This window comes from Panthera uncia, chromosome A2 (genome assembly GCF_023721935.1).
Source record: "Panthera uncia isolate 11264 chromosome A2, Puncia_PCG_1.0, whole genome shotgun sequence".
NCBI classification, from domain to species: domain Eukaryota; kingdom Metazoa; phylum Chordata; class Mammalia; order Carnivora; family Felidae; genus Panthera; species Panthera uncia.
The window spans coordinates 62401931-62409736 of record NC_064816.1 but is presented as its reverse complement, the minus strand read 5'-3'; the positions used below and the strand labels follow the sequence as shown (position 1 = coordinate 62409736).

Sequence of the window (7806 nt, the reverse complement as noted above, 5' to 3'; positions counted from 1 at the left end):
GCAGTTCTCTGTGCCTGGCGGGTGGTCCTGCCCTTGGTGAGGACGCGTCTCAGGAGCTCTTACAGCTCACCGTGTTCGGAAACCGTCCTGCTTTGTTCTCTCTGCTGGGAAGTTCGATATCCACGTTCCTAGAATGGACAACGATGGTGGGACAAACAACTGGATGTCATTTTTCTTTAATTATAGATTAATTTATGTTGCCCATAGTTCTTCAAAAAGGTTTATTTCTTTGTTTTGAGAGAGAGAGAGAGCTCATGGGTGGGGAAAGGCAGAGAGAGAGCGAATCCCAAGCAGGCTCCGCACTGTCAGTACGGAGCCTGATGTGGGGCTCGATCCCAGGAACCGTGAGATTGTGACCTCAGCGGAAACCAGGAGCCTGACCCCCGAACCCCCTCAGCCAGCCAGATGCCCTGGTGCCCGCTGTCAGGAGCAAACGTCCCCAGTGTGTGTTGCAAATTTAAAAGCATACGTGTGAGAGCTACATCTGGAAGTAGCCATGGGGCATTCGGATCAGACTCCAGAAAAAGATTAGTTTTTCTGGAAAAGATGGGAAACCTCTCAGAGTGTGAGGAGTGGATGTGTTACGTGACCCAAGTCCGTTTCCCTGGTCCCGGCCCATTGTCATTTCAGAGACCCTCATGCTTGTCTGACCGTTCACCTTTTTTTTTTTTTTTTTTTTTAATTTGTGGACAACCTAGCTGCTAGCATTTAGAGACGTCCCGCCTGATACACTTGCTGTAATCCTTTTCGGAGTTACAAATTCTTTGCGAGGATGACAGCAGGTGCCCTTAGTAAAACGCCTTTGCGTGTGCAGGTGGCGTTCAGTGTGATGCCCCCACGTACTTTTGTGACCTGCGTGCCCCTCTCGATCCTAAGGCCATCGTCCTGTCCGAGCATCAGTAGGCTTCACAGCCTGTAGGTGGCTGGCGTGTTCCGCGTCTGACAACGGGCGCGCTGCCGGCCGAGTCACATTCGTGAAAATCTAGCATTCGTTCAGCGTTTACTGTGTGTTGGGTCCTACAGCTTGACATGCGTCAGCTCGTTTCCTCCTCGTAAAAGCCCTTGGGGGGAGATGGTATTTCCATGTCGATTTTGGAGCTGGGGACTCGGGCTCAGTGAATTCAGTGACTCTCCCGACTCGCCCGGGTGTCACCTGCAGAGGCACCAGGGCTCTCTGGCTCTCGTGCGTGATCTCCAGCCAGTGTGCCCGGTGGGACCGCCTGCGGTGGTTTTCTAGTAAATTCTAGGTCCCTGACTTCTTCCATCGCGGGTCAGCAGCAGGGCACGTTTTATTTCCACTGTCGAGTGATCAGGAAAGGTTAGTCTAGGCATCTCCTCTCCTTGCAGGGGCACCCACACCGCGGGCAGGGGACCGGCTCGGACACACAGAGGCGGCAGCGGTGATGAACGCTCCGTGCTCTTCTCCCTGCTGAGTCGTTGGGGGCGTGTGTGTCACTCGGCACGTGACGATTCAGCAGCATATGTTACTGTCCTCCGGGAGGTGGGCTCTCTCCCCACCGGCCTCCAGAGGAGCCCGGCTCAGGGAGCACCCTGGTGACTGGAAACTCCCCTCCAGCTTCTCCCTTGGTGCTGACACTCCTCTTCAAGCCTAGAACAGCCCTCCTGCCCGTCCCTCAGTAGATGAGTTGCATAAAGTGGCGAAAAAGGAAGTGGCCAGGGGTCAGACCGCGGGTCTGCCCGCTTCTGCCCCTTCCCGCTGAACGCGCATGCACCTTGTGGAGAACATCAGTCCGTGCTCCCTGCCGGCACCAGGGGGCGGGTACCCGGGCTGAGACGGAAGGGGGTCTCTGTGGGGTGGGGTGAGGGTTGCAGCCTGCGAGGACCCCGGGAACGACGATGTTGGCTCGGATCTGGGCTCCCGGCACGAATGCTAGGTACACTTGGCCTTGCGAGAGGGCAGAGGTCTGTGCGTTCCGTTCCCAGCCTGCCTTGGGGGCACTTGGCTTCTACTGCCGAGGGAAGACGGTGACCCGGGACACGGGGCGGCCTCCCCGTGTCCTCCGGTCTCCGCCGGCAGGATCTGCCCCTGCAGTCGGTTGACATGCCGACTAGAAAAAGCCTGGTCCTTGTGGACCTCTTCCTTTCTCTGCTCCTTGTAGAATCTTTTAAGTTAAATCTCCCTGAAAAGAGAAATATTCCATGTGTCTGTTTCAAGGAGACTGGAGTCTTGGGTGCAGAGCAGAAGATTTGTGTTTGGCCAAGTTCAAGGTGTTCAGTGTCGGCCTCTTTGACTTTTCAGCTTTGGAGCCGGGCATGAGGCTGAACCGGAGCAGGGAGCTGTGGGGACCGGGAGCCCCGCGACCGTGACCGGCACCTGGTTCTCACCTGGGTCCTCGTGGTCGAGCCGAGGTGGCTGCCAAACCAGCGGAGCCGGAGCGAGCCCCTGACAGGTAAGGTCTGTTCGGTCTTTACCCAGAGGTGGGATTCTCTCTTGGGAGAAGCATCTGGTAAACATTGATTGAGCTGAGATCAGTAAGTGAGGGTCGCTGTAGGCAGGGGCCTGACGACGGATGCTTTCTTCCGGTGTTTCTGCACCTGTCTCTGTGTCCCCTTGCCTCCCCTCTGCTCCCTGCGCTGAGCTGGGTGACTTGAGAGATCTTGCCGGGCCTCCCTGGGCTCTGCAGACCACCCTCCACGCCCGCTGTGCCTCTCCCTCGCCTGCCCCCCTTTGGTGTTCCGCCAAGAAGCTGTTGTGTTTGGCGACGGGCCAGGACAGAATGGGGGGCGGCTCCTGCCTCAGGCTTTGTTTTCCAATAGAGCTTGGAGCTTGTGTGGGGAGCGTCCCACCTTAGCGCTGGTAGTGGGGGTGGCCGTAAATAATGAGCCTCTGGGGCAGGTGCTACACCTGGACCTTCCCTTCTGTCCCGGTCGGCTGGGGTGTGGGGTTCTTACCATGCTGTCCATGGGGCTGCAATGCTAGTTGGAGAACTGAGGCCGGAACAGTCTTCCAGCAAACGGGCCTGCTACAGCCTTTGGTCCCAGGGAGGATGGTGGGTGCTGGAGAGTGTATCAGTCAGCTCAGGCTGCCATAACAAATACCCCGGGTAGGACAGCTTGAACAGCACATGTGCGTTTGGTCACAGCTCTGGAGGCCAGAAGTCTGAGAGTCTTAGGAAGCCTCCGTCTCTGGCGTGTAGATGAACGTCTTCTCCTCGGTGCCAGCATGGTCTTCCTCCCGTGTGCCTCTGTGTTCTGCTTTCTTTTTCTTCTAAGGACATGAGTCCTCTTGGATTGAGGCCTACCCAAGACCCCGAATTATCTTAATCACCTCTTTAAATTTTTTTTATAACATTCATTCAGTTTTGAGAGACAGAGTGTGAGTGGTGGGGGAGGGGCAGAGAGAGAGAGAGAGGGAGACACAGAATCAGAAGTAAGCTCCAGGCTCCGAGCTGTCAGCCACGGAGCTCGAACCCATGAGCCCTGAGATCATGAAGTGAGCTGAAGTCAGATGCTTAACTGACTGAATCACCCCGGTGCCCCCTTAAGCACCTCTTTAAAGACCCTATCTCCAGATATGGCACATTCTGGGGTCAGTGTTCCAGTGGCACATTCTGGGGTCAGCGTTCCAGCATTGGAATGTTTGAGGTCAGCCCCTAACAGACAGGACCCTGGGCTGAGGAAGTCGGGTCCAGATTTCTCGGGGACAGAGGTGCTGGCCTTTCTCTCCCCATTTCCTACACTCACATCCCTTCTCCTGTTCCGTATTACCGCCTGTCATGACCCTGGACTCCCTTGGGTTTTCCTTGCCTGTCTATAGTGCAGAACAGGAGGGTTCTAATCCCTTCATTAATCGGGTTTATTCAGCAGATCCTTCCCGAGCATCAGCCTCACGTTAGATGCTGAGTAACATTTTAGAATCCTGTTCAGGTTCAAAAGGTGCACGCGTGGACATTTTGTGTTTCTTTCTCTCTGGATAGTGAACACGAAAGTTGATTTTTTTTTTCTGGGGTGTGATCCCTCCCTGCCCTCCGCCAGGCAGTGAGCCCTCATGGAGACCATGTTCCCCACACGGAGTCGGGCTTAGCTCTGGCCTCCCTGCTCCTGCCCCCATCCCACCGAGCAAGGCTTGCTTCCCATGAACCGCGACATCAGACTTTTACCCCAGTCCTGGAGGAACACCACCACTGGTACAGATTGGTTTCTGTAAACCAGAGGGAGATGAAGAAAAGGGGCAGAAGCGTCCTATCCGGCTCTTCCCGGAGGCTGCAGAAATCAGCGTGGGGAACGAAATGATGGGAGAAGTAACCTCATCGTGGCCCCCATCCCATCCGTGTCCCACACCCAGGGCACAGGTGCTTTGTCTTGCCTCTGTTTTCGCCTTCCTCGGCGAGCACTTCGTGCCGGAAGCTCCGGCAGGCGTGGTACGGAAGGAAGGTACCTGGTGTCGTGGGTCGGGCTGATGCTCCCACGTGGCCGTGGGCATCCTTCGTGGCCCCTGTGCTCCCTCCCGCTGACCGGCTCCTTCATCCGTGCCTCGGGGTTGTTACGCGTCGTGCCGAGACTCCTTGAGGGTCAGGACTGGTTTTGTCCCTGGCAAGCTGATTGCAGCGTGGAAGGAACACACCTGGAAAAAGGCCCGAGGCGTCCCTGATCACGCTTGTCCCCACTTCTTTGATTGTCTGCTCAGCTTCCACCCCGCGTCCCGGTCTTACCTGTTACCATCAAAGCCGCCAGCCTCTGGATTCCGACAGCCCCATCAGGGACGTCTTGGCGTGGGCACGCAATGAAACGAAGCCTCGTTTCACAGTTCATCCTCCTGTCTGGGGCCTGAAATCTAGTTATCCGTGGCAGCTTAAGCGTGGGGGTCTGCTGACGTGGAAGGCACCGTGTGGGGCGTGTCACGTCTACCCTCCGGGACTGGGCAGCTGGGTCTGGGGCTGTCCGTCCCCTGTTTGGATGAGTTTGCATGCCCCGCGAGGTCACTAGGTGTAGGGACTAAATGGTGGGTCCCCGAAGTTTGGTCCAGGGACGGCATGTCCAAAAACACTGTAGCCACAAAACCCTTTCTTGACCCGAACGCTGATGTGGTGACTTCTCGTGTGGCATGTGTGGGACCCATTGGGTGCTTGGGGGGCCTGGAGCCCACTGGGTCTGGGGGATGGCTGGGCAGTGGACACGGGTGCCTTTGTGGTCACTGACAGTTCTCGCGATGGGCTTGTCCAGGGATGAGTCTTAGATTTTGATTTTTGTATTTTTTTTTAAATGCTTATTTATTTATTTGGGGGGGAGAAGAGCGCGGGTGCAAGTGGGGGAGGGGCAGAGAGAGAGAGAGAATCCCAAGCAGGCTCCGCCCTGTCAGCGTAGAACCAGATGAGGGGCTCAAACTCACGAACGGTGAGATCATGACCTGAGCTGTAATCAAGAGTTGGATGTTTAACCGACTAAACCACCTGTGTGCCCTGAAGGTCTTAGATTTTTTAAAAACCAGTTTGTATTCTCTGTGGCCTCACACTGCACCCTTAGTCCTGGCCAGACGAGTCTAAAATGCACTTTCACGGGACACGGAGGGAGCCGGGGCGCGTGCAGGTGTGTGGGCTGCAGGCACAGGCCATTCCGCTGGGTGGTCTAGTGTGTGCATCTTCTCCAAGGCGGTGGTGACCCCACCGGGGACGGGGTGCGGCTCCTTCCATCCTCCATGATCCCCTGCATTAAAGAGAACTAATTTGGCCCCACGTTAGGCTCCACTAACTTGAACACGACCTATAACATATTAGATAAAGCATTACATTGGTTCTCATTTTCCTGACCTTTTTCTAGTCATTGATTAGTTCCAGAGAGCACAGTTTGGACTAGCTAACTGTCCCAGGTGGGGCACTGGGGTCTGCAGGCTGGCCACGACCCTGCACACATGGAACATTCTGGTAGCAAGAGGTTCCCTTTAGAACTCATTTCTCAGGGGCACCTGGGTGGCTCAGTCGGTTAAGCGTCCGACATCGGCTCAGGTCATGATCTTGTGTGCGGTTCATGAGTTCGAGCCCTGCGTTGGGCTCTGTGCCGACAGCTCAGAGCTTGGAGCCTGCTTCAGATTCTGTGTCTCCCTCTCTCTCTACCCCTCCCCCTGCTTACACTCTGTCTCTCGCTCTCTCTCAAAAACAAATATTAAGAATAAAATGAGCTCACTTCTCTTTGATCTGTGAGTCGGAGCCCCATCCCCTGGGGGTTCGGGAAGATGCCGTAACATGAAATAAGAGGGTCTGAGAGGGACCCAGTTAGTGGCTAACAGGGAAATTAATAAATCATAGGCTTTGGTTTGCAGGGTGGCTCTGACCGGGGCTCTGGATTTGGGTGGAGCCAGCATGGGAATCCTGATCCTGGAGGGGCGGGGTCGAAGGCTGTCAGTGAGGGTGGGGGGGGATGATTTGGGCATTAGGGCCGCCCTCCCTTCTACCTTCACAGTCGATGCATCTCAAGAGCCCTGTTTATTTTGGGGTCTTAGGGGGAGGGAGGGAAAGATACAGATGGTCTTACCTGCCCGACTTCTTTTTTGTTGTTTTAATTGTTTTTAAAGTTTATTTATTTATTTTGAGAGAGAGAGAGAGAGAGAGAGAAACAGAGCACATGAGCTGGGGAGGGGCCTAGACAGAGAGAGAGAGAGAATCCTAATCAGGCTCTGCGCTGTCAGCCTGGAGCCCGACTCGGGGCTCGATCCCACGAACCGCAAGATCATGACCTGAGCCAAAATCAAGAGTCGGACGCTTAACCGACTGAGCCCCCCCCAGGAGCCCCTTACTGTCCTAGTCTTGGTCCCACGGAGGCCTCTGAGCTTAGCCATCCTCTGACCCCAGGTTTTAGTTGCTTGTTTTGTTCTCGCAGTCAACTTGGGTCAGAGCATTGCACCCCCAGACCCTGTGTCGGCTGCATCGCACCCTCTGCGGGGCCTCACCTCCAGAGCGTGCTCTCTCCCGACAGCAGAGGTGGGCCTGCGCCCAGTGGTGCGGGCCCCCGGCCCCTCAACATACAGCAGGAGGGTGCCCCTCTGGGCCTTGGAGCCTTGGGATGGGGGGGAGTGGTGGTGGTAGTTACTGCTGCGGCGGGTGTAACCTGTGTAGCAGGACAGGAGGTGGAAGCCATTTCTCTGCCCGGCTGTGCTGACCAGTCACACCTCCCCGTTTACAGTATAATTTAAACCCACATCTCCTAAGAATCTAACTGTAAATGGAGTGACTTCTGTCTTCTTCTTTTCAAGAGCAGAGAGTCCCAGTTGTGCCACAGCTTGAGGCCAGCCAGCCAGGAAGGGAGTTTGTTTTTTGTTTTTGTTTTTGTTTTTTTTTTTTTGTTTTGTTTATTTTGAGAGAGGGGTGGGGGGCAGAGAGAGAGAGAGGGAGACAGAATCCCAACCAGGGTCCGTGTTGTCAGCGAAGAGTCTTGACACAGGGCTGGAACTCACGAACCATGAGATCATGACCTGAGCCGAAACCAAGAGTCGGATGCTTAACCGACTGAGCCTCCAGGCACCCCCACAAAGACAGACCTGGAAGGAACTGGTGTGCACCTCAGCGTGTGTCCTCCTCTCCGGACTCCTGTCACCTCCTGAGTTTTCTAATGGTGCCTGCTTCTCTCTTTCCGCTCTCCCGTTGCTCCCCTGTTGACTGTTGTTTCTGCCATGTGCTCCCCACTGAAAGCATCCTCGCAGCCTCTTGGCAGACTTCTGTGTCCTCCCGTGGGGTGCCCATATTGTTTTATTTCTGCCTCGTTTGGGGCGCTTGACCCAGCGTGCCCTGATGCTGGGGTTGCACGAACCTTCTCTCCTCCTTGTGCTGAGAAGCCAGGATCCTGTGGCGCCCC

The 7806-nt window shown here is 55.5% G+C and overlaps 1 protein-coding gene across 4 annotated transcripts in view; it reads left to right on the top strand.

Annotated features, from left to right (window-relative positions):
• Window positions 1-762: 762 nt before the first annotated feature.
• Window positions 763-7806, top strand: part of GRB10 (growth factor receptor bound protein 10) — a 150708-nt gene continuing 143664 nt past the window's right edge. For all 4 annotated transcript variants that reach the window (XM_049641234.1, XM_049641235.1, XM_049641232.1 and 1 more), the window contains exon 1: window positions 763-2411. The gene's annotated coding sequence lies outside the window, so the exon portion shown is untranslated. The remainder of the gene's footprint in view (window positions 2412-7806) is intronic.